This window comes from Urocitellus parryii, chromosome 2 (genome assembly GCF_045843805.1).
Source record: "Urocitellus parryii isolate mUroPar1 chromosome 2, mUroPar1.hap1, whole genome shotgun sequence".
Classification (NCBI taxonomy): Eukaryota; Metazoa; Chordata; class Mammalia; order Rodentia; family Sciuridae; genus Urocitellus; species Urocitellus parryii.
Window position 1 is genome coordinate 48,305,287 of NC_135532.1, and position 26,076 is coordinate 48,331,362.

The 26,076-nt window shown below is 34.0% G+C and overlaps 1 long non-coding RNA gene across 3 annotated transcripts in view; it reads right to left on the reverse strand.

Moving 5' to 3' along the window:
• LOC113190362 (uncharacterized) overlaps positions 1 to 26,076 on the reverse strand; it is a 168,023-nt gene that overhangs the window by 131,110 nt on the left and 10,837 nt on the right. Inside the window, exons 2-3 of one of the 3 annotated variants that reach the window (XR_003301772.2) lie at positions 20,014 to 20,109; positions 19,742 to 19,897 (exon numbers count right to left, since the gene is read on the reverse strand). The exons of 1 other annotated variant lie outside the window; for it this stretch is intronic. This is a non-coding gene — a long non-coding RNA (uncharacterized LOC113190362). The remainder of the gene's footprint in view (positions 1 to 19,741; positions 19,898 to 20,013; positions 20,110 to 26,076) is intronic. One more of the 3 variants, XR_003301773.2, reaches the window with a different exon arrangement.

Here is a 26,076-nt window from a genome sequence, read left to right on the forward strand (position 1 = left end):
CTAGCACTAGTCAACCCACCCTATTTACAATGGCTATTTTAGAGCCTTTCTAATGAAAGGAGGTAAGGTTATCTAATGGCTCATGTACATGAAAAGTCTGGGCATTGATTCTCAACATTAATATCCACAAAATGGGGACTGATAGTTTTCCAGGTATGGGGACCACACTTTAATAAGCACTAGTCTAGTCTTCTTCTTTGTTGTAAATCTCATCGCCAAACTCTTAACCCACTCCCATTCCCGTGTGCTGCTTCCCATCATCTGAGCAAAGTCTCTTGATAAATTACCAAAAGAGGAGAGGTTATAAACCTGGCTTCATCACTTAACTCTTGACCCAAACATGGACCTCTAGATTGTGTGTTGCAAAAAACGGTGGGAGAAAGGAGAGAACAAGAAAAAGAGTACTGGTGAGGAAAAGAGTAGGGAAATCTGGGCTGCATAGCCCAAAATTAAAATAGGTTGTTTTCTCTAGAGTGAGGACATTGTTGGATCATGGGATATGTCATCACCACCTTTACTTCAGTTTGCAAGGAGAATGTTTCCTTTTCAAAATGCTAATACCAAGAAAAGAGCTTTTGTTTCCAGAGCTTTCAAATTTCTGTATTTGTAACCCTCATTCTTTCTAACAATTTTAATAAGACTATAAATTTAGTCAAATCTATCCAATTTACCATGTGTGATTGCATGTTTATGAGTTCAATCAAAAATTAGCTTACACTGTACCTGATTTTTTTAAAAAAACTAAATGCCATGTAGATATTTATACGGCAATAAATATTCATTTATTTCCTCATTTTAAAGGCTGAATGCCATTTCCCTCTATAAATTACACCATAAATTATTTAAACATTTCCTAGTTGTTGAATATTTTGGCTGTGTCCAATATTTTGTTACTACAAACAATGTCCAAAGTAACATGTATATTTATATATTTTCATATTTATCTGTTGTATAGCATACAATTCTAGATGTGGGTCAATATATATATAAGTTTTCAAGGCCTTTGACTAATGTACACTTCACACTTCACAATGACCACAGTGCTCCACTTGAGAGCTCTTTGTCTTACATATCATCCTTTACTAAAAAGTACCATTCTTTTAATGTTGGCTAATTTACAAAGTATAAATTATATTGTGGTATTGATTTATTTTTGTGTATTTTTGAACACTGTGTGCCTGAAACACTTCTCGGATGTCTATTGTCATTTTTCTACTTGGCCTTTTTATTCATTAGGGATGTTCCTAATAACAAAAAATTATGGACATTTATTGAGGTTTATAATGTAACAGGTTTGTCCTTATATAAGCATATTTCATTTAATCATCATAATAAACTTATGAATGTGTACTATGATTAATCAAATTTTATGAACTATAATCCAAGTGTAGATATGTTAAATCCTTTCCTAAATGTCATACTGTAAGTAGCAAACAAAGCCAGAACCCAAGCATACAACTTCCTGAGACCAAAAGCACGTACCCATCATCATTCTGTTGACTTTTTCAATTGCATATCTCTCTTACCCACTACTATTGCCTTTTTGTAGGCCTTCTTTATATCTTATCTAGATTCCTGGGGCAATCTTTTATTCTGGTCTTACAGGTCTCAAAGTTGTCATGCACTATATATCTGAGTAGATCTTTCATAATATAAATCTTATCCACATTTCCACACAGAAAACCTCAAGCTACTTTTCAAGCCCACAGTTAGCTACATCTCTGCTCTTGCCCATTGCATAAAATCTCCTTCTAAGTCTTACTCATTCTTTTCTCCAACATAATCAAGCAACTGGTGTTTAGTGTCTTTTGGCCCTCTATTCATTTACTCATACAGGAATTTGTACTAAAAACCCATATCCCTTCCCTATCCCACCAACTGACACCAACACATACACCCTTAATTCTATCTATTTCTTTCATCAGTCATGCCTAACCTACTCTATAAATCTATTCTTATGCCATCAACTCCTTTATCTATTAAGACTCCTGCTTCTTAATACCACTGGAACTCTACCATTTCATATCTCAAACACTCTAATGATTTTTATCAACCTTGAAGCATGATAGATTAGGGACCCTTGTCTCAAGCCTCAGCCCACCCCACACAGCAAAGCTGACATGAAGCAAAGGACCTCCCTTTTATCCTTCCCCACTGCTGTTATTGGAGGGTCTAATTTCCTCAAAGTATCAACACCATGAATCCATTTTTTCAAAAAGATTGCCCAACTGTCTGAAGGAGCATGAACAGTGACCCCCCAGGTGTGATTTATCGTATCCTAGGAGGGAGAATTATGTATGGATTCCTTGCATAGCCTGATAACAAGCATTTGGCCCATTGCAATAGGCTTTATAGGCAAGGCACAGGAATCTGTCAACTACCCCTCATTTAGAATAAGCTACTAATATCAAAAAGCCCACCAAAGGGAAAGAAAGAACTCAGAAGAGCATATGAACCCAGGCCCCACTCTGAGATAGTGGGCAGCTGTTTTTGTATACCCCCATTGCGTACCCTTCTGCAATAAAGTCTCTTAACTGCTTTTCTTTATCTTGGCAAATTCTTCTCACCACCAAGAATTGGCCATCATCCAAATCCCAGGACAAACCTCACACTACTTGAATTTGATTTTGAATAACAGAAATTCTGTCCTATTTATTATACATTCTAAATTACTTGAAAAAAATGTTTGTACATATAAGTACTTTTGATTAATGAAGGATACAATTAATAGATTTAATGAGGTTACTGTCTATCCTCCTAAAGGTTGAAAGATAAAACAAATTCATTATTTAAAGCAGCCATTGATTTATATTTTTATAGATTTTCACTTCATGGACCATTCTATCATTTAAAAGCATTTTGAAATACACAATATTATTTTTAATAACTCAGTACTCCAAAATAAAAGAAACAAAATCCTCTAAAATTAAGCAACAACAATAATGCCAACATAATGTAGAGGAGTTTGATTAATTATCAAATGAATCTGTTTTTGCTTTGTATTCATTTCAGTACCTACTTCCAACTAATTTAACATTTTAAAAGGTCTATCATTTAAACATCACTTTTCATCTAAAGTATAATAGTAAAGATGAATATTTGCTTATCATGAATTCTCTGCAAAGTTTTTATGTGAAAAGGCAATGTTAAAATAGTTTGCAGGAAGAATTGTTTCATGTATTTACTTTTGTTATTTAAAATCTTTAAAGCACTTTTAAGAAGATGCACCAAAATGAATTGTTTTAGTAAATATATGTAGACATTAAACTATTGAGCTATCTGTGCATAATTTAGATAATTGCTTTTAGAAGATACACTGTTTTGATGGGAGTCTGTAAAGAGAGATTAAATACTGTGGATTCTTAGACAATTCTGTTTCTAAAAATTTGTGTCATGTTGTGATAATTTTCATAAAACTATCAATAGTAGGCCAACTTACCAGTGCCACCATGAAGAATCTATGCTTAGGAAAATTGTCCCATTTCTACTTCAGATTCCTGGAGAAACTTAATTACAACTAGTCAATGTTACATTAAGGTATATCATATTTAATTTTAAACATCAATATGACACAGACAGCCTTTCCTTCCATGCTATAGGAAAATAGTTGGTTAAGACAGGTAATGAATAAAGGAGAAGAAGGGGAGGGGAGGCAAGCAGAAAGTGGTCAGCCTGGTATTGGCAAACTATACATGCTTCAGTACATGAACCAGTTTTTAGGTGAATATCCATGGAAATGATCTATTCAACCACAGCAACAATAAGACTCAATTTCTGGTAAATAAACAGTTGAGATCAGATGCTTACTAAACTGTTGAGATCAGATTACTAAAATTTAGAAAACATCAGATTTTAGCAGAATAACATGAAAAAATATGTCTTATGGTATATGATACCTCAAGGGAGACTGGGGCAGTATTCAATAAATAAATATATTACTATTTAATCATATATGTCTTTTCAAGTACCATAGAATAAATGAAGACTATAATAATTCATATATAAGTTTTGGTTAAGCAAATGATTTCCAGTCAAGTTAGGTTGTGAAACCAAATTAAAATTAAAATAAAAGCAATGACAACAAAATAACTAAAAATCAAAATAAAACAAGTCTTTTAAGGCCTAGAGTTCAGGTTTTAAAATTATAAATGAAGGATTGTGGTACTGAACACCAGCTTGCTTTTCTAATGTCAAACTGATACCCAAGTTCTTTTTTTGAGGATCAAAGATTCACATACTTGAGAAAAGTTAGAGGCTATGTCATTATAACACAGAATCCAAAGCTTCAAATTTGCAATTCAGGTAGTATGGCAACAACGGTAGGCTATTAAATCAATATACTGGCACAGGGAAGTTAAAGTAAAAATATGTGTGTAAAAGTATGTAGGACATCTTAGCAGGCAAAATGAAGAAAAGACAAAAAAAGTGTTTTTACTGCAATCATACAGGTGTTAATGCTTTGAAAAAATAAGCACCAGGTATTGTGACAGATACAATCTCCATTTACTTCCGACTGAGGTCCTGTGGATGAGACTGATCCTCGTGAAGATAATGATATTAGTATTTGATAATTGCCATATTAATAATGAATTTCACCTGCTCTGGAATTGGAAACAGAAATATCGATTTTTTGCCTGAGGACAGGGAAAGCCTTACCAAGGAAGTTAAGTTTGAGTTGAAGGTTGGTGGATGAATTGTCCTCCAGTCATATGGCCTAAGGACTCAGCTCACTTTCATGCATGGGACAGGGGACTATGATTGTAGACATGTGCATAGTGAAACTGGGTAAATCCCTGACAGTAGCTGGGTCTAGGCATAAATGCAAATAAGCAGACCTGTGTAGAAACCACATTGCCCCTGGTCACAGCTGTGGTTACATCATGGGTTTTAGCCACTTTGTTAACTGCTTGGATTCCTTTCCAATGTTTTCTCCATATGCTAACTCTGTTATTATATGTTTTGTTTCTCTCAGGATTGGTCTTCTTGGATAGAGTTAAATATGAAATGTGACTCTGAATCTATGGAAATTATTGAAAAAATGTGTTTATATTCTATTTAATGAAGTAATAGCCACATAAGAAATACTGAGAGCACTCTGGTCAATGTTTGTATTTATTCCCCCCAAAGCACAACTCAATTAATAGACCTTATAAGTCTTGTTTTCTCAGCTGTCCATACTGCAACAATTTCTTGTCAGAGAAATAAAGGAACTCAAAATAGGCAACAGTTGCAAGTTACAATATTTGTTGAATCCAGTACATATAAAATAATAACAGAGGCAATCATCTTTAAAGGCTGGCAGACAGCATACCAGCTGAGCCAAGGCAATGAAAGAAAGAAAAGAAATTTTTTTTCAAAACAAAAAGAAATTGGGAACTCGCCAACCCACTGGTTAAAAATAAAGGGCTCAGTTGGGTGCTAAATGGAGATATAGTAGCACTAGTCTGAGACATTGAGAAAAATAAAAATTAAAAAAAAATCTAAGTCAAAGAACAGGGGGAAAAGAAAATGAGAGACCCTTTTTGACCTTAAACACAATCATAACTCCTAAAGGGTCAAGGGATTTTTTTTCTTCTAAAGATGATCTTTAGAATATTTCCCTGTCAACCAGTACAATTTAAAGGAAAATATATAGCATCTACCAAGAAAAGCTTGATTTTTTTATTTCTTAAAATCAACTACTGAAGATTTATCTAGATGCATGTCCTAAGGATCTAAGGGGAATTTTTGTATAGCTTATGAACCTGCACCATTTGACAGAGCACTGAAGATACTGGTCTTGTGATTCTGTTTAGCCATTGTTTAATATTTGTCTAAAGAATGGGAAAAATTAGTATGTTTCATAAAATAATGTTTCAGACATGGAGATAATTGGAGGCATTGTTGTCATATGTCTATTTCCTTTAGTGCATTCTCTCTTCATTTTTCTTTTTCCTTCTTTTTAAAAATACATTGCTATAGCTTAAGAATTACTAGGTGCTATTATTTTGGATTATTGTGCAATCCAATCAATCAAGACTATCATCCTTCAGCATACTCTTGGTTCAGTAATGGTACAAAAATAGTAAGCAGATTTAGAGTTTTTACATTTTATGTGACATAAGTATTGTATTTTGAACTTTGATATTTAATACATATTTAATTCATATTCTTTCTCTAAAAAAAATCCTAGACATTCAGGAAAGTACCAGTTAGGAAGATCCCAAATGGTATTTACTAAAATAGTCAATTGAAAGATTTTTTTCAAAATGACCCTAGATATGATTTTCTTAAATGTATTTTTTTTTAATTTACTAAAACATATTCATTGGCAGGTACTAGGGTTTCTATAAATTAAAAATGCCTTTTATTTGCTAAGTAAACTTGGGTAAATTAAGTTTGGGCCTCAATGTTTTTTTTCTCAAAATCAGTGTTCTGAGTGAAATTACCAGAATAAAATCAGATCATAGAATGTTCCTCTCTAAATTCTGACAAATATAAAAATATAACAGTGGAATTTAGGAAAAAAAGTTGTTGTAGTACAATTGTGTCCTCTAAAATAACAGATAAACAAATAAAATGAAAATTTCATCCTAAAGAAGATCCCAATTCTTTACCAAATCCCAGAGGCTTCACAGGGGAAAGGAGGCCATTAGAAAACTCCTCCCCAAAACACACAAGTCAGGAGAAACATGGACTGGATAAATAAATGAAAAGCACCTACAAGAACTTCCCCCAAATCACTGAGGGTGTTAGCATTTCAGTATCCCAGGGCTTCAGCAGTAGATGAAAGAGAAAGTGCTTGCTGCCCTCCAGCTCCAGGGCCAGAATGTCTAGTTTCAGTTGTATTCCAGGATACTCTATTCAATTTAGTTAATAATATTTTAGAACATTAATTACCATCAGAAAAAGATATTAGAGTCCATGTTCTCAAAAGAAAAAAAAAAAAAGGAAGATAGTTCATGGCCTTAGGGTTAGTTAGTATTCTCTGGGCCACCACCTCTAAGCCCCCAGATTACAAGAAGAAAAAAACAAAAGAAGAAGCTAGGACAGATTTCAAGATATAACTTAGATTTTTTTTTCTCATAAGGTTGGGGAAAGTCAAGGAGAGATAAACTGGATTTTTAAAACCAAATAAAAGATATGTTATCTATTTATATAAAGTTAAAAAGAATCGTAGATAAGCATACCCTTAAACAAAAAGACTGCAGAAGGCTACAGTCTGGAAGAAAATATAAGTCAAGAAACAGAAGGAAGCATGGGAAAACCAATACGTACAGACAATAAAATCAGGAATAAAGGTGTTAATTTCATTTTATTTTAGAGCAAGGGATTGTTTATGATCAAAACACAGCATATAAAATAAACACAGGATGAATACGCGCTCTTGTCCTAAATAGCTCTTCTAACCCAAGAGGAATCACTTACCTCAATGAACAAAACTGTTGATTCTCTTAAGTTAAAACTTCCCTTCCCTGGTCTACATAACAGAAATCATGACTGCTGCCAGCTTCTGAATGTGGCATCTTATGACTTCATCCACCAGTACTCACTGGCAGTCTTGATCACCAGCACAAAACTTTCGGGGCAAGAGGTCAAAGCATGGGTCTGTTTACTCCTAGCTCACTGAATATGTATGTGTCTGAATGTTAATCCATCTTCAGCCACATGCATGGGAAAGATCTGAGATCACAGACTGCTGAACTGTGATGACAGATTGCTATACTCCTCTAGCTTTAGCTACCCTTTCCCCATACTTCTACTAAACAACACAATACCTGTTGAACTTATCAAGCACTTTAACTTTAGCTATCCTTGACAACAACTAAATAAATGTTCAACATGTCTAGTAGAGAAATACAAATTAAAACTACACTGAGATTTCATCTCCAGCTAGAATGGCAATTATCAAGAATAGGTGTAATGGATAAATATTGGCAAGATTATGGGGGAAAGAGTATACTCGTATTTTGCTGGTGGGACTTTAAATTGGTACAACCCCTGTGGAGAGCAGTATGGGGATTCCTCAGAAAACTTGGAATAGAACCACCATTTGACCCAGTTATCCCATTCCTCGGCATATGCAAAAAGGACTTAAAATGAGCATACTATAGTGATGTGGCCACATCAATGTTTATAGCAGCTCACTTCACAATAGGCAAACTATGGAAACAAATAGGTGCCCTTCAACAGACGAATGGATAAAGAAACTGTGGTATATATACACAATGGAATATTACTCAACCATAAATAAGAATGGAATTGTGACATTTGCTGGTAAATAGAAGGAACTGGAGACATCTTGCCAAGTGGAATAAGCCAATCTCCCAAAACTAAAGGCTGAATGTTCTCTCTGATATAGGGATGCTTATTCAAAATAAGCAGGGGAAAGGGAACAATAGAAGTTCACTGGATTAAAGAAAGGAGAATGAAGGGAAGGGAGGGGAGACAGGAATAGGAAAGACAGTAGAATGACTCAGACATAACTTTCCTGTGTTCCTATACGAATACACAACCACTGAAACTTCACATCATGTTCAACCACAAAAAATGGGAGGTGATATTCCATGTATGTATGATATGTCAAAATACATTCTACTGTCATATATAACTAAAAGAACAAATAAAAATTTAAAATTTAAAAAAGAAACAACTAAATGTGAAAAATTGACTTATTTTTCTTCTTGCCCTGCTCTCTTTATGCCCCCTGCTTCCTCCTTGCACTGCCACACTCTTTCCTCAACTTTTTCTCTACCATTCTCTTAGTCTAAACCTACACCTTAAATCCTAAGCCTGTGTACACAATTTTCTCTGAACATAGCTGACATAATTTAACTTTGGTCCTCAGACTCAGTAAGTTTCCCTACCGTTCTCCTAAAGGGAACTCGATATTCTCTCATCCTCCTACACTACAGAGACCATGGGAATCTGAGATGACTTTGGCATCCTCATAGCTACCTATTTCCAATTTCAGACATTTATAAGACTAACCTCACATATAAGCACTTCCCTGCTAAGGTTCATAATGTTAGACCACAAGCACCTTCCTTTGCTACTCGTGAGGTGTTCAGAGTTCCTGTCCCTTATTCACAATGGACCTTGGTGTATAACTCATTCTCTATTTTTAGAATTTCAATCAGAATAAATTTGAAAGTTCCGTACTCCACACTGAAAATGTCTTTACCAGGAACCAATCAATCTAAATTCCTCATTCTTCTATCTTCTGGGAAGTCCTGGGCATTGTCAACAATCCAGACTATAACATCTCTGTAAATTTTACCTCTGACATATTACCTTTGATCTGAATTTTGTTTTATTTATTTTCTAAGGAAATCTCTGATTTGACTGAAGGCTGGAGTTCTCTAATCTGAATCACATTTGTCTCCACCTGTCAGCTTTCTAGCTACACAGCATCATTTGTAACTCACCAATCGCTTTGTACCCTGTTTGCCACTTGTTAACATTTCCTTGGCCTCAATTTAGCCACTGAATACTTCTCATTTTCCACCATGATTACTTAGCACTGTCAAAGAATATTACTTGGTAGGAAGAGCAGAGCCACTTCAAATTCAATTTTTTTTTCTTGCTTTCTCTCTCTCCATCTATGTATCTATCTATGTATCTATCTATCTATCTATCTATCTATCTATCTATCTATCTATCTATCTATCTATCAATTCGGCTTTGAACTTGCAATCCTCCTGCCTCAGCCTCCCATGCTGGGAGGGACTATAAGTGTGCACCACCCTGCCTAGCCCAAATCCATATTCTTGATTTGTACTTAACTACATACAAGCAATTCAGTCTGTTTATGATCAACTTCCTCTTTAACATTTCAGAGGAAGATTTCCCAAGGATTAACTGTTCTTCTCAAATTCCTTTCTGCAGTTTCTTTCAGAGCCCTAAAAGGCTGATGGTTTTCCTCTACCTGGGAGTGAGACACATGAAGTCTTTATCATAATAATACTGATATTAGTATCAAGAATTTCTGAGGCTCCAAACACAAAGCTGTCACAGCATGTTTGGTCCTGTATCATCCTATATGTCCTGGAAATACCTATTAAGATGAATTACCAATTTTAAAATTGAAAATTCTCTATCTAATTTAAAGTAATGTGAAAATAGAAAACTCTAGGTGCAGAATTATGTCATTCTTACAGCTCTAGCTATTAATGAATTTCATATTTGTAAATTTACCTGCCTGTTAAAACTTGGTTGTCACTCCCAAAATCAATACTGGCAGTGTTTTTGCAGTCATTTAAGGACATACTCAGAAGCAAAAAATAAGAGTAGCCAGACATGCATTTTGCCAGCCTTGTGAATAAGATGTCATCCTGCCTTTTTTTTCCCAGCCCTTATAGCATAAACAAAAATTCTTTTATGATTTTTTATTATATCTTTGTATTTTTGTAGTGGTTGTTGATTTGACTGTATAAAGTCACCCCGAGTGTGATGTCAAAGTGTTGTCCACTGTTCCTGAGCACAAGAAGTCTGATGTGTCCCTTGCAGAGAAAATACATATGTTAAATGAGTTTTATTCAGGCCTGAGTTGTAGTGCCATTTTCCATGTGTTCAATGTTAATGAATCAGCAGTATATATTAAGCAAAACATCGTTACATATAAATATTCTTAAAATCAAAATATATATTAGCTGGTTGCTAAATATCAAATATGTTGAGATCAAAGAATTGCACCAACCTAACCTCAGATTTCCCTTGAAGCAATAGTTAATTCTGTTTCATGAAAACTTTATAAATATAACTACCTGAATACTGAGGATCTACCTCACATAAATATTAAGACCACAGAGATTGAAAGGCCATGATAAATGACTTGGTCTAGTATTCTTGGTGGTGACACAAACGACTGCCCAGTCAGAAACAATAAAGACATGAGCTGCAAGCTACTGAGTCACTCAAAATTGTAGATGGATAAAATATGTTATGATAAACAATCTGTTTATTGCGCCATCAATCAGAGTCTCAGATGGTTTTCATGTCAACTTTCTGTAGGCAAGCCAACTGGCGTAGCAGGGCAAAACAGATGTCTTTCTTCCTTCCAGTAGATCAAGAGTGCTTAATTGGAATAGGACAATTTAACAGTAATGGTCTGTAAATAAAAGTCGCTTCATCACAAAACTGGCTAATACCAAATATAATAGGAACTAAAATATATTCTCAGTGGGCTATGAGGAAAATGAGAAGTAAGAAATTAAAATTTCTTAAATAATGTCTCAATTTCAATTTTTCAAATAGTAACTCAATTTTACCACCAGATAGCTTGCAAAATTTTTATTGTCTATTTTAATCTTATTGTGGTTTTTTTGGTACCACCTTTATTATTTTTACTTGTAGATGAAGAAACAGAGAAGGAAAATGCTTATACCTAGCTAATAAATGGAAGGATATGAATTAGCAATTGCTATTGTCTCTCTTCAGAGATCATGAGCCTTTTTAACTTAAATTCTAAACATGCTTTTTCTATTTGCTTTTTTGTCTCTCTTTATTTGTCTGCAAGGTCCTCTTAACAAACATAATTCAAATTCCTTAAAACATTTGAATAGTTTTCTGAAACATATTAACAGTTAATATAAATTAACAATATTTTCTATTCTAAACCATGAAGAGTTAATATAAAATAACAGAAACACAGGAAAACACAAATTATTTTCTTATGGGACATTGTTTTAAACTTTGGTGCATTATATAACTCATATTCTTTTACATGACCTTATTGTAATTTGGTTTGAATTTTCCCTACAGTGAAGGTGTATAGTTAATGGTTAAACATTCATATACAGAAAACTACTGTTTAACCCAGACCTCACTCTGCTAAGCAAGCACTCTACCACTGAGCTCCACTCCCAACCCTTTTTATTAAATTTTATTTTGAGATAAGGTCTCTTTAAGCTGCCCAGGATGATCTCAAATTTAAATTTAAGGATCCTCTAGCTTTAGCCTCCTGAGTAACTGGATGTGCAGGCATGTCCATCACACCCAACTCAACATTACACTTTCATTAGTTTTGTTAATCCTATATCATGAAGCATTATTCAGTAATTTTCTCAAAGAAATTGTGTTTCCAGTTTTAAGTCATTTTAGCAAAACCCATTGACTTAAACTCATTGAAATCTTGGTAATTCCTCTCCTTGATATTCTGGTCAATATAAAAGGAGAATTTTGCATTCACAACTTATTTCAATGTAAGTTGTGAGACCTTTCAGGCAATCTTTCAAAGCTATGACTTGGAAAGAAAAAAAGGGGTTTAGAAAGGCTGAATGTGGCCACAGGTGGCTGCACAGGTCTGTAATCCCAGTAACTCCCACTCTGGAGGCTGAGGCAGGAAGACTGCAAGTTTAAGGCCAGCCTGGACAACTTAGACCCTGTCTCAAAATTAAAAAAAGAAAAAAAGAAAAAGAAAAAGGTGTGGGGGGACATTTCTGGGTTCAGTTCCTAGTATGTGGGGAAAAAATAGCTCTGAAAATCTAATTTCCTGCCATGGGTCAGCCTGGCATTTGCTCAAGTCTTAGGCTAGCAGCCCACTGCTGGACAAACCATGTGTTACAACTCATGAATGAGTATTTGGTTACTAGAAAAGTGTCTAAAGCAGCTAGTAAGTGTATATTACCTGCCTTTTACTAGGTCTAAGCTCAATATCACAATGTTTAAAGCCAAGATATAATGTGAAAATACATGCAGAATGTCAACTTCATCCTTACAATGAATCTCATAGGGAAAAAAATGAGAGCTGATACTGAATAATAGACATTTGTACAAATTGTTCCTGTTCTAGAAATTAAAATACAATCTATGTGTTTACTTATTTCCCTTACAAGTTACATTTATTTCAAGCTTATTTATTGCTTGTTAAATTATACACATCCAAAGAGTCAATACATTCATAGATTATGCACATGAAAATATTTGCAAATCATGGTAATAAGAATGAAATCAATGTGTGTGTATATGCACGTGTGTGTGTGTGTATGTGTATGCGCGAACACACATCTGCGCATGTGTGTATGTGAATATTAGTCACCTAAGAGGAAAAGTTGAAATATAAAAGTTGCTTCCAGGGGCTGGGGTACTTGCCTAGCATGTGTGAGGTACTAGGTTCGATCCTTAGCACCACATAAAAATAAACAAATAAAATGAAGGCGCTCTGTCCATCTAGAACTATCAAAAAAACATTTTTTTAAAGTTGCTTCCATATGTGGGAAAGACCTAGGGTTGTCTCAGTCTGACAATGAAGTTAAAAAGTTTTATAGATGATTCAATTCTTGCCATTGGAATAGAATAAAAACAATAGAAATTTAATGATCTCTCCATCCAAATTTTAGCTTCAAATATTGATTATTGTGCATGACATATGATAATCCCATTGGGAGAGGTACAGAGTTCTTGTCTAGAAGATAACAAAAGACAGCTTTCAAAGAAACTAGAAAGTTCTCCCTTTCTTTGTTTTTGGCTTGCCTTTTTAAAAAGTTAAGGTCATCCATTATTTAAAGGGGACAGTTGTCAGGGCTTACTTTTACAATGAAATTTCAAGCACAGCCGGACTCTCTCTCTTGGTCTTTAGATAGGGTAAAGTCTTGTACATCATTTACAATTTTCTAACATTCCATGCAGGGTTTCAGATATTTTACTTTCAAAATTTGTGTGTGGAATTCTGAGAAAATATTTTAAAATGGGCACAAAACTGGATACATATTTCACTATAGAAAAAAATATTAGTAGTTTTCAAAAGACAGGAAAGATTGCTTGATATCATTATTTTTAGGGACATACAAATTAATTTCCATTTCACATCCTCTAGAAGAGACATAATTAAGCAGGCATGAAATAGAAAATGTTGCCAAGCATGTGGACACTGGAACTTTGTACATTGCTGATGGGAATGTCAAATGTTTCAGCTACTTTGAAAGCAGTTGGAAACTTTCTTAAAATGTTAAAGATACATTTACCTTATGACTCAGTAATTTCACTGCCAGGAATTTCCCCAGAAGAATGAATACATATCACATGAAAACATGCCTGTGATGTTCATGGCAATAACAATGAAAAAAAATGGCAACAATTTAGAAAATATCCTTCAATTAGTGAATGAATAAACAAAGGATAACACCCCATGCCGTAAATTATGTGGCAAATGAAAGAACTCAAAAAATGCTGCATATCCATGATTTTATTTGCTGTTTTTTAAAAGTCCATAATGGCAAATGTTTAGAGGGCATCATTGTTTGCATGGGGTTGGATTAGGTGTGGATCTTAAGAGCAAATAGTCAGGAGGGAATATTTTGGAGTGATAGAAATATTTTGAAGTTGGGTGGTCAGGATGATTTTCCAACTCTCTAAATTGACTGAATTATTGAATTGGATAGTTATGATGTTTAAATTTTACAGTATATAAACACAACCTCATTCAACTTTTAAAAAATATTAGTCTAATTAAGAAAGGGAAAAGGGAGAGAGGAGAAATATAAGAACATCGTTTGTACAAAGTCCAGTTAAAACACCTTTGTTTTATATGTGAATTGATCTGATTTGGGATCCTGTTTTCCATTTTGCCTTCCCAAGAGGAGAGATCAGCTTTTTGTTATGGTCTTGGCCTTCAGAACCAGATTAAGTATGTTGAAGTGGTAGTTTGCTGCTTGTGAGCTTAGAACTTTGTAAATGTTTCCTAAGGCTCATTTTCTTTATATAATATTAATTATTTTGAAGATATTGAATGGGGAAAATCGTGTAAAAGTCATGGGAATATCCTAACATATTCCCTCCTGTAGTGCTTGACCTTTCACTATCCTCTTTTACTGTTAACCAAAAAGCAGAAATTTAACCCTTTGTGCTGGAGGGGCACATGAAATTTCCCTAGGCTAAAAATGATCAGTTGTCTGAAAAAGCATGTGAATTTCTTCACTTTGATAATCTCCACTCTTTGGGTCCAAATGTGATATTACTCCTTCTAGATCCAAGGATGTTTCAGATTGGAAGAGGTCACCATTAAATGAAAAGTTTTAGCTGAATCTGGACTTGGAATAGGATCTAGGATGTGATAAACAACAAAGGAGATCCATTATACTATGGGAAAGAATGTAACCATTCTTCCATAATTTAAAGTACAGTGACCCACTAATTTTTCATGAGACCAACCATTCCCAAATGACAGTAATATCTGGATTCTTGTGGAGAATGGGAGGGTGTGCACATAATTTTTTCTCCCCTCCCTTTCCAGGTCTTAGGGAATGAATGATAATGAGGTATAGAAGAGACTACTCATATGCACTGAGCAGAGAAGTGAGATCAAGCATGTTTCAGAAATTATGATGAAATTTGGAAACAAAAACCAATTGATTCACATTGTTGAATAAATTAGAAGTCAATGTAAAATAAGCAATGTCTTCAATTCAGTGGATCTGTAGAGACATCAGCTTGAAATGGGAGGGCTGTCTTCACAACCCCTCAGTTAACTCACCTGAAACAACATTTTTCCTTCCAATACATAGAAACACAAAATACACACACAAACAAACAAACAAACTAAAAACAAAACAAACAAACAAAAAACCTCACAGAGAAAGGGGTTTAGGGGAGAAAAGCAGCACTTGTCTTTGCTCCTAGTTTAAGAGAAAAAAATAAATAAAACAAAACCCTGCTGTAAAAATAAATTATAATACCAACCAAGGGAGTAACTAGGGGTTTTGGTTTAATTGTTGCTATTGGCAAAAAGCCCTTGTTTGGGGTCTGGAATAGACATGAGGCTCATCTTCCTCTTTGTACCCAGTACATGCAAATCCCTCATTCTACCCCAATAACCTGGCAACCGGTATTCTCACCTGCCCACACAAAACTGGCAATCCTCTTCTATGGAAAGGTGCTTGTGAAAAGAGACCTGCAGCAAGGAAGAGAACTTTGTGCCAATGACTTTTATGGACAACATGGCTTATCATTTATAAAAATAAACAGCAACTGAGGAGTGCCAGACATTCATGTAAACCTATATCACACAATAAAAGGCCCCAAACAAAACTCATCTCAAGGAGATCAAACATGCGTTTGGTAAAAGAAAAAAACTTTAATAAAAATAACAATTGGAGAAATTGACACATGCAGTAACATAGGTGAAACTCAGGTACATTTTGCTGGGTGAAGAGACCAGACTCAAACAGTTGTAAACTGTTTTATTCCTTTTATATTCCAGAAAAGCAAAACTCTAGGCACGAAGACCATATCTAACATCCTTAGCAGGTAAGGGTGGGGAGAGATCGACCACAAAGAACCATCCGAAGAGAACTTTGGGGAAGAGGTGTATCATAATTCTAGTAGGCTATACACTCCATCATCTTTCAGAACACATGGAACTGTAAACTACACAGGGAATTTTGTAAAATGAAAACATAAAATAGTTTCTTAATTTCAACTTAGGAATATGCTGTCAATGACTAGAGATGAGAGCATATCCCTAAAAGCAAGAAGTTTCTAGGATGAAAATCATTCAGAGAACAGAAATAAAATATATATACTCAAAATATTACTGGCAAAATTGAAGAAGAAGAAAAATGGACTAAGAAGTCCTCTCCTTGGCCTCTCTGTCTATGTAGGTGCCCCCTCTCCTTCTCTCTCTCCCTCTCCATCCCCTATCCCGTTCACATCCAGAAAGTTTTGAGGAACAAGTATGTTAAGTAGTTAGTATAAGAGTTGTAGAGAAGCTTAAAAGACATAGAAAAAAAAAGTCCAGAGAAGATTTTGAAAATTTGAAAGCAAAATAGATACAGTTAATCTTATGTAGCCATGTACAAAATCTACATAAAATAAATTTAAGAAAGAGAAAGGAGGGAGATGGAAAATGAAAGTAATTCATTAATGAAACTCAAGTAAAATTGCACCATTTTCTAATTAAAGTTTTAATTTAGTGCTAAGGTAAGGGAGGGGACCCTGCACATGAGCATGTATCTTTGTGACAATGTTATCAAGAAGGATGAAAATGCTTCTAGAGTATAAAATGGTTTCTGAAGAAAAGGTTAAAAAAACTGATTTGTAAGCCTTCTTCATTGGTTTTGAATTTTATTAGATGAATCAGATCCTTTCTTGGTGTAGGCACCATCCCTGGCACAATCGATTACTTGTACTGTCGCTTTCCAAGGCCAATGATATTTTCTAGAAACAACAGTAACAACAAATCTGCTATTGAAATATACTTCTATTTATGACTTTCTGGAGTAAATTAAAAAGTAAAACCGAAAAATGTATTTTATTTCATCCAGATTCCATGATAATGTTTATATCTGTGCTACAGAAAATACCTTTTCCAACATGATATCTCCATGATGGACTGTTTGGAAGGTTTAGTCTATCATTGACAGCAAATGTGTATGTGGGCGCCTTTGTCACCATTCAATCTTGCCACATAAACAACACTATATTTTGGTGTAATTCTTCGAAAAACACCATAATCCATCAAAATGATGATAATTAGACTTTTGAAAAGCCATTTTTCCTAATGAAGATTCTGAAAGCCAACTCTCTGGTAGAAGCTGCCATCATTAGCAGGTGTACCAGGCTCCACACATGTCAGTGGGCTATATTGGACAATACTTTGGGTAATAATGCATTTTTTTCCTAGGAGATTTTTCACTGAAAGCAAAATATAGAACATGGAACAATATGTGACTTGCTCAACTCATATCTAGTATATTTCAAGTTGTATTGATACTTACATTCCTATAATGACAATTATATGAAAAGTATTGAAAGAAAATCATGAAAATAATCATGACTTCAGGTACTCAATATGCAAACAGTTAAGAATTCTTTTAAAAATATAAATGATATTTTATCAACGAATTTGGGGGATTAATTAGTTTTTTAATAATCTGTAATACAATGGTATCCTTAAAATTCTTGCATATTTCTGAAGCGTGAGAGAGATGTTAGATCATGCTTATTATACTTCCAACTAAGATATTTTATCAAGTGGAAATTTTTTTCTTGGAGTTAATAACTGACAACTTATAAGCCAGAAAGAAGACACTGATTATATTTTGTATGTAGCATTCTAAGTGATTGAGTTATAACATTTAAAAATGAAGATATTTCACCTAAAAAAAACAAACAGAATTGGCTGCTGCTTTGATAAATTTCAAAATCTGCAATACTGGACCTGTCTTTCTATAATAATCTACAGTTAAGTAGTAAATGAGTTTGTCAAAAACACAAACTATTTACTCCTCCACAAACCACCCATCTCAATTGTCTAACACCCTGATCTATTATCTCCTTTGGATTGTGTGTGACTCCTATAGCACTTGAGCAAGTGTCCCTTTATGAATCAGTTAATAGATGAAGAAACAAAGTCAAAGAGGAAAAGTAAACCACAAAACCTGGCATCATGTTCTGGGGGATGGAGAAATCTCTGAATTGAGGTCTCTTCTATTCATGATTCTATCTTACCTCTTTCTTTAATTAAAAAAAAATGAAAATGGCTACATTGTGTATCTATCTGATGACAAGCTCTGTTATTAGTCTTTCTGAGGCTATTCCCAATAAGATTTTATAATAATGTGCTGCAAAGACAGATACATAAAAGCAAGTCTTGTCAAAAAATTGATATGTGGCATGTTCAAGAATATCCCTAAAGTCCCAACTAAACAATTGCATTGTCAGAGTTTATATAGGCCCTTCACTGCCTCCTATGGAACTATACTCATTTTTGTGCTAAATGCATTGCTTCTATTAATTTTAAATAGAGAGAAGAAAACATCTTTCTGATGTTTCTGGGTTTCTTATAGCATTTGATTTTTCCTAACCAAAGTCAAAAATTATGAAAGCTAATTTTGTTTTATATGTAAATTTTTCTGAATAATAGTATTTTCTTACTTATCAAATATTATTTTCAAAATGTCTTTTCCCTCAGGGAAAAAATATAAATATATAGAAATATTAAGGCTTAGGATTTATATATAAAACCATTTTGTATATAGGAGTAGTGAGTAGAAATTATTTTTTAACTGGCAAATAATCATAAGCTGATCTGTTTTTAAAAGAGGTTAGAAAACATTTAAAAAACACAAATAGTTCTTATTTCACACAAACATCACACATGACAGATTTTCACATATTAATCCAAAATTCAACTCTTAACTCAGACCAATGCTTGACAGATTTTTCCTTAGTTCGATGTCTGAGTTTATAAATAATGAATATCTTCAGTTACAGAGTCTCATATGCTCTGTTAAAGTCAGGGGTTAAAAGAGTATATGTAGTAGAGAAGAGGGGAGGAGGAAAGGGACAATTTATTATTTATGGTAACCACATGACCCCTTATTATCCATCTATCAAGGGTCATCCCACATGTGATAAGAACTAGGTAACCATGGTCTTAGGTGATATCTTTAGCATGAAAGTAAAAATTAAATTTATCCAATTTCCTTCCCTAGTATTTCTGAAGGTGCCCAAGGAACGGATACATATTCCAGAAACCCTTGTCAGTTGTGGCTGGGTTCCTCTGCCAACCCTCTCACTCTGGACATCTGCTTCAGATTTCTCAGGGTAGCACTTGCCATCCTATGTTTACATGAAGTTTGCGATTGCTTTGAACATACCTCTTTAAGTTAGTGATAGATAACAGCCATTCGTTTTTGTTTTCCCGTTACACAGAAATATAGAGATAACTTTGATGAAGAAATTTAATTACATTGTAAAAAAAAATAAGATAGCATAGTTCTTATTATTTGCACACCAAAGGAGTTCTTTACAATTAGTTTACCTTTTCTCCCATTATGCTGCCAGTTTCACCTTGCTCTGATAGAAGGGCAGTGGCACATAATGCCAGTTGGTAGTCCCAACCATTTTGCCTCAGAAAGACTTCTTTTTACCACTTATTCAATGAAGACATCTTTCCTTTCCTGTTCTAGCTGATGACCTGAAGGAAGGATGTCACATGGTTCTAATAAGGCAATGGAAATAGTTGCCAGTGCATTTCGAAAGTCTGTTGTTTATTTTTAATTCTAAATGAAATATAAGGATGGTGTTAACAACCTGAATGGAAATATGGTGATCCAGGCCAGGTGTCCTCATAGTATTCCTTCCAGTACAGAGTGAAGAGAAGATCAGCTTCTTGGATTCTCAGATCACCTACAAGAAATACTAATAAACACACTTACACATACATATGTTTTGACCCTTACTGAGGAATCTTCTTATTTAACTTTGCACTAGCACAGTCTCACTAAATAACTATCTTGTTTACATTGCTAAATAAAATATCGAACATCTCTATCTGAGTCTCTGGGTCTTCATGTTGCCTTTATATTTTCTCCAGAAAAGAATGAGTGAATGAAGTACTTGTTTTGCTTTCCTATACCTAGACATCTCATCATGGTGATTCATTTGTGCAAATGAATGAAAAGTGCACAGAAGTGAATTGGTGCCACTACTCTAAGGGACAGAAAAAGGAACTGCATGTTTTATGGAATCCTTCTTAATATCCAACCTGAAACTCCCATGATGCTCCATTACATGAAAACCAAAATAGAGTCTAGTAAAAATTGTTCTGAAAAGTTTGTGGTGTACTCCCCTGAAACAGACCTTGTGAATTCATGTACTTTGAGCTACAATCTTTTGAATAGATTTCTTGAACAATAAATCTTCACTTATTCAATCATGAATTGATTTGGGGCCAGAAAAATACTAGGCTATGCAGGACATGGAGCTGGTGCTAAAAACAACTCAGAAGTTACCATTATCCTCTTGAAGCTTTCAGTAAAGAAATTATCTGACTGTTATTATAATGCTGAATGGCTTAGAAAATATTTCCAAAATGCCCTTTAGTTTCAATTTATACTATCTAGTATGAGGGTAATTTTAGAGGAGATAAAAATGTTAACTTACACAGAACTCAATGACTCATACTCATTGAAGTCTTTATGTGCAAAAAACATTCCCATAAGTTATTTTTTTGCTGATAATATTATTGCATAGGTCAGAAGTTGTTAATCTCATTATCAGATTAATAGAACAAAAGCTTAGAGGAATTAATGGACTTGCTCAAGTTTATATGAAAATAAAATAGGAAATTTAGGACTAGAAGCCATTTTCTGATTCCTTAGACATTGTTCTTTTATTTTTTTCTCTGTAGTATACTAAGAAGGAAGTCTTATCACCATTATGATATTATGACTATGATTAATTTCTCTTGACTCAAACCCTTTCTTGGGGACCTGGTGAAAAACTTTCTTACCGGCTTCACCAGACTCCTCTTCCTCTTAAATTAGCAAATAATGTTAAAGAAAAAATATGGTTTTTATGATAGTGCTTTGGGATTTGCTAGTAACTGTTTATTCTCTTTCTCATTATGAGAACTACATATAACAAGTAAATGAGGGAAATAAGTGAGTTGATAATCAAAGGAGAGCATGAGATTGGCAGAATGAGCCACTTATTATCTTACCTTATTATTACCTTAGTGGAAGCTGTCTAAACTCCCTTTCCCCTTTACACTGGTACAAGCATTGACTTGCCACTCCAAACACCACAAATCCCAATACCTTGCACCACCAGCCAGTATCACTCAGGGTGAACAAATAACTCACACTGGGCAAATAAAATCCTTGTTTCCAACAACTTGACTAGGTTTTCAACTCTGCCCTGTTCCTGTGAACAATGTACGGTCCATTTTTGTTCTTTAAATCACTTATGTTTATTTTTGTTTCTTACTTTCAAAGAACCACAACTGAGACAGTCACCCTGAATCAATAACATTACTGAAGGGAAATGACAGGTATAGTGTAGTTAAATGAAATTTAAATAGTGCAGGCCTCAAGTTGCTTTTCAAGAACTTTTCACTTTATACTCCAATGTATAACTGTGTAATCTGAAAAATTTCTACGTTTTAGCAAACTTATTTTCTCTCCTCTATGAGACTGTGAGGTAATGAATTAGGTAAGATGCTAGGGAAAACATTTCATTAACAATTTCATATTTACAGAAGATCCTCAGAGGCTAGTTCACTGGATTCTCATTAGATATGTTCTTAGGAGAAATTCAAGTCATTTATTCATACACTTACAGAATCTTATAATAGCATTCCTGGTGAATCACTAAAATTTCAACAAAGTACACAGTGGACATCATTAATAGACAAATAGTGGCTGAGATCCTAATAGTACACTAAGATAACCCTTTTGGAGCTCCCCTTTTTAGGTGTCATAAGACCTACACTTATGTATACTATTCTCATATAAGTAACAGACTAGTTAGAAAATATTCCAAAATTTTGCTCTGTCAGTTGACTTGCCTGATGAAGATATTGCCTAACTTTCCTATGTATCAGCTCTTTCTGAAGAATGTAAGAATGTAATTCTAGCCAGTGAGTTGTATATTGTTAAGCATAGTTTTGCATAATTGTTTTAAATTTGAATTCTTGCTGTAGTGCACTCCACTGTATGACAAGAGTTCCTGATTGGAAGAAGACCAATGACTCTCCAAATCAATGAACTAACCAGAATCCTTAAGATCATCCACATCTCCATATTTTACTACTACCCATTTATTGTCAATGCTATTGTTGCTTTTATTGATAAATATAATTTGCCTCATAGTTATTTTTGTTTTCATTGCCAGGAAAGGAAATGCTGGTATTGCAGAATCAACAAAGGTGACAAATTTTTGCTGTGTACATTTCAATGTCATAGTAGACTGACAAAGAAAGACAAACTTCTTCAAGCCTGGAAACACACATATGGTGCCAGAGAGCAAAGGGAATTCTTTCTAGGAAGTAAAAATGACAGCCATGAAGCAAAGAAGGTCATTCATAAAACTTCTCTGCCAAATTCAACCTGGGATTTTATTGTTGCATTATAAGAATTATATATCTAAGCTCAAATGTTTTTCACTCATTTCTCTGTTTCGAAAAATATATAATAATTTGCAATTGTCATGGTTATTCATATCACACATCTTTTACAAACAGTGATTTCTGTTCAGGCTACCAAGACTAGAATTACAACGAACCTGGATGTGGGAAAACACAGCAGTTTAATAAGCCTGTGCTGAGAAATTGCATCTTAAAATATTCACTCATAGTTTTTACCTTTCAGTATGCATGAACTCTGAAGTTAGTTGAATACTTCAGGGATTTTCGTTTATGCTCTATTGTGATTAAATTGTTTTCTTAAATCTAAGGGTTTTCAGTAAAGTAAAAAGATAATGGAGCTGGAGAGTTAAAGACCTTTGTGACTTTAGTCAGCTCCCTTTATCTTTCCAAGTTTCTTCCCTTAGAAACTGAGAATGATAATACCCATATCCAAATTGCTATTCGTGTAAAATATAATAATGAATATTACACCTATTATAAATAAAATAGTTTGCTTATGAATTGTCTATTGAAATCCTCGGTAGAGACACTTACTAAGATTTAATGAAGAAAAGTCATACACATTGTACATAAAATATGTTGTTATTGACATATAGATAATCACTTTATTAGAATCTAAGGATATAAATATGACAGTCATATAATCATTTGCCTTCAAAGAGTTCAAAGTCAAGAAGTGGACAAATCTGTATACTACTAACTGCAGTGAGTTAATTACCATATTAATATCAACATAAAGTGCTATGAGAACATATAGATAGGAAATGACTTCAGACTAAATTATTAGGTAAGGCTTCATTGAAATGATGTTTTTAAAGTTATGTTTCTTTAATATGAGCTGAAGATTTCCTAGAATTAGGATGAGAAATGGCAGTTAAGGCACAAGGATCATCTTAAACAAGGGGCTAAAGACAATTTAGAGGACATGCAGAGTTTAGGATGAGACTGAAAATGAAAATGAAAAGAGTGTATACTGAATGTGCAAAGACATGTGAACTCTATTCTCTATGCAACAAGCACCAAAGAATGGGTTATAACTCATACCATACAATGTGTTACTGTGGTTATTTATTATTCTTTAATATGTCAAAATAGAAAGAAAAAAATTAATGACCTACAATCGTACTATCCAGATTAACACTTAGGAAAAAATTGAATAATGTCCTGTAGGTTAGCTCCAGGAATTCATTCAGGAGAGAGATGATGTAGTTTGGAATTTGGCAATATCTAAGTAAGTGAACAGTTGGACACATGCTTGATCAATATGTAAATGGAGAATTCATAGGCTATAGTAAATAATTGCATAGGGAAAACTAGCAAATGTAGAAATAGGTAACCAATATACTTTCTTAGTATGGGTCCAGTAACCAAATACATTAGGAATACAATTTGGAGGAAAGAAAAGATTTGGGGGTAACATGAGAATATTTTTTGTGGATACCTCCCACTCAAGTGCCACTTAGATATTCAAACTGAGTTGTTTCACAAGTAATAAATGTTCATATTTTTTATGTTATACTGAATTGTTTTCCATTTATTGAAGTCAGTAATCTACAAGTCATTGTATCCATGAATCATCACTTTGTAACCACCTATTCCAAGGCCCAATGTCTTCAATGAAAAAGTGTTTAATATTATTCAGTTTTCTGTAGGTCAGCTGGAGAGTTTACTCTAAGCAGGGAGGTTTACTCATGGTATTTTGGGATAAGTGTTAGATTGACTCTTTTAGGATGATGTCCTTAATGTCTGGCATTCAGCTGTCCATCTAGGATGGCTTAGCCATGCATCTCATCATTCAGCATCCTGTCCTATACCTGCTTTCATGGTAGCTGATCAATTCCAATAAAGTAAGAAATAGTGACAAAGGTCTCCTTGAAGTCTTTGATCTGGCAATTTAAGTTTGCATATGTTACAAGAGAAAATAAGTCATGAATCTAGCCCAAATACAAGGAAGAGAAGAGACAGTCTACCTTTTCAGGAGAAGAGTTGCAAAGCCACATTGCAAAGTACTTGGTATAAGAAAGGATAGAGAATTGGAAGCATTTCTGTAACCAAATGATCCCTTGTGAAATGCATTTTAACTAGAGTTACTTGGTGCTACCAAAGTCTAGTAAATAATCCTTCACTTTAAGAAAAAAAATTTCCTAACCGATTAATCATTTCTATGAAACTCTCAGAGCACAGAAATCTTGCTTAAAGGCCACAGATAATTATTTGATGAGAGTCATGTGATAAGGTAATTATGTAATTATGTATTAATTACTCAACAGAGAAAATGATTTATGTTTATTTTTTAAATTTAGAATTGATCACCTGGATTTTAGAAATCTTTTAACTGAAAGAAAGCTAAAGTTCAATGTTACTTCAAATAGTGTCACATTTTATCTTTGATTTTAACTAGCGCAATATGACAAGAGATTTGCCCAGTACAATTTGTGAATGCAGCAGATAAATAATTAAGGGTGAACTAAACCAATTCATCAAATGTGGGCAGCACTGTACTTCAAACAGCCAGATGTGCTGCAAAAGGTCAAAGATAGCATACTAAACAAACAAGATTCAGTTAAAAAAAGTACACACTACTAAAAATGAATAAACTCAGGGGAAAAAAACACTTTAGAGCTAGTGAAAGTATGCTGAAGATTATAATACTTGTGGTAGTTCAAATGGAATACTTCTGAGAGTGAAAATGGACAATAATAATTATAGATTTAAAGGGGACATACATTCACTGGGAATCTTTCAGATAAATTGGAAAATAGCCAATAATGCACAACTCTTTAAGCAAGTGTCAGTGGGGTTTCCTAAAAAAATGTAAATAAATAAACAAAACAACAACAAGAAGCTAAGATATATTTTCACTAATTTATTCCTCTGGATCCAAATATTTCATCTTTTTATGCCTAAGTTTAATCTAAGTCTTAATCTTATTATTATCTGTATATTGTCTTACCTTCTTTCTTTCATTTATATTCCAAAGGTTATTTACCCACTCTTAACTCATAGAAAAGACCCAGTATTCAACACAATGCAACTAAAAGAAAAAAATCCTTTCCCTTAAGCTTTGTGGAGTAACATTTCTTTCTCTTTCTTCTTTCCTTCCTAATCTTGCCCCTCTCTTTCTTTCTCTTTATCCCTGCTCTTTTTAAATTTTTTTTAAATTTTTTAAAATTTTTTGGTGTTTTATTTGTTTTTAATCTGAAAGAGACTAGATGAGAGACGCTCAG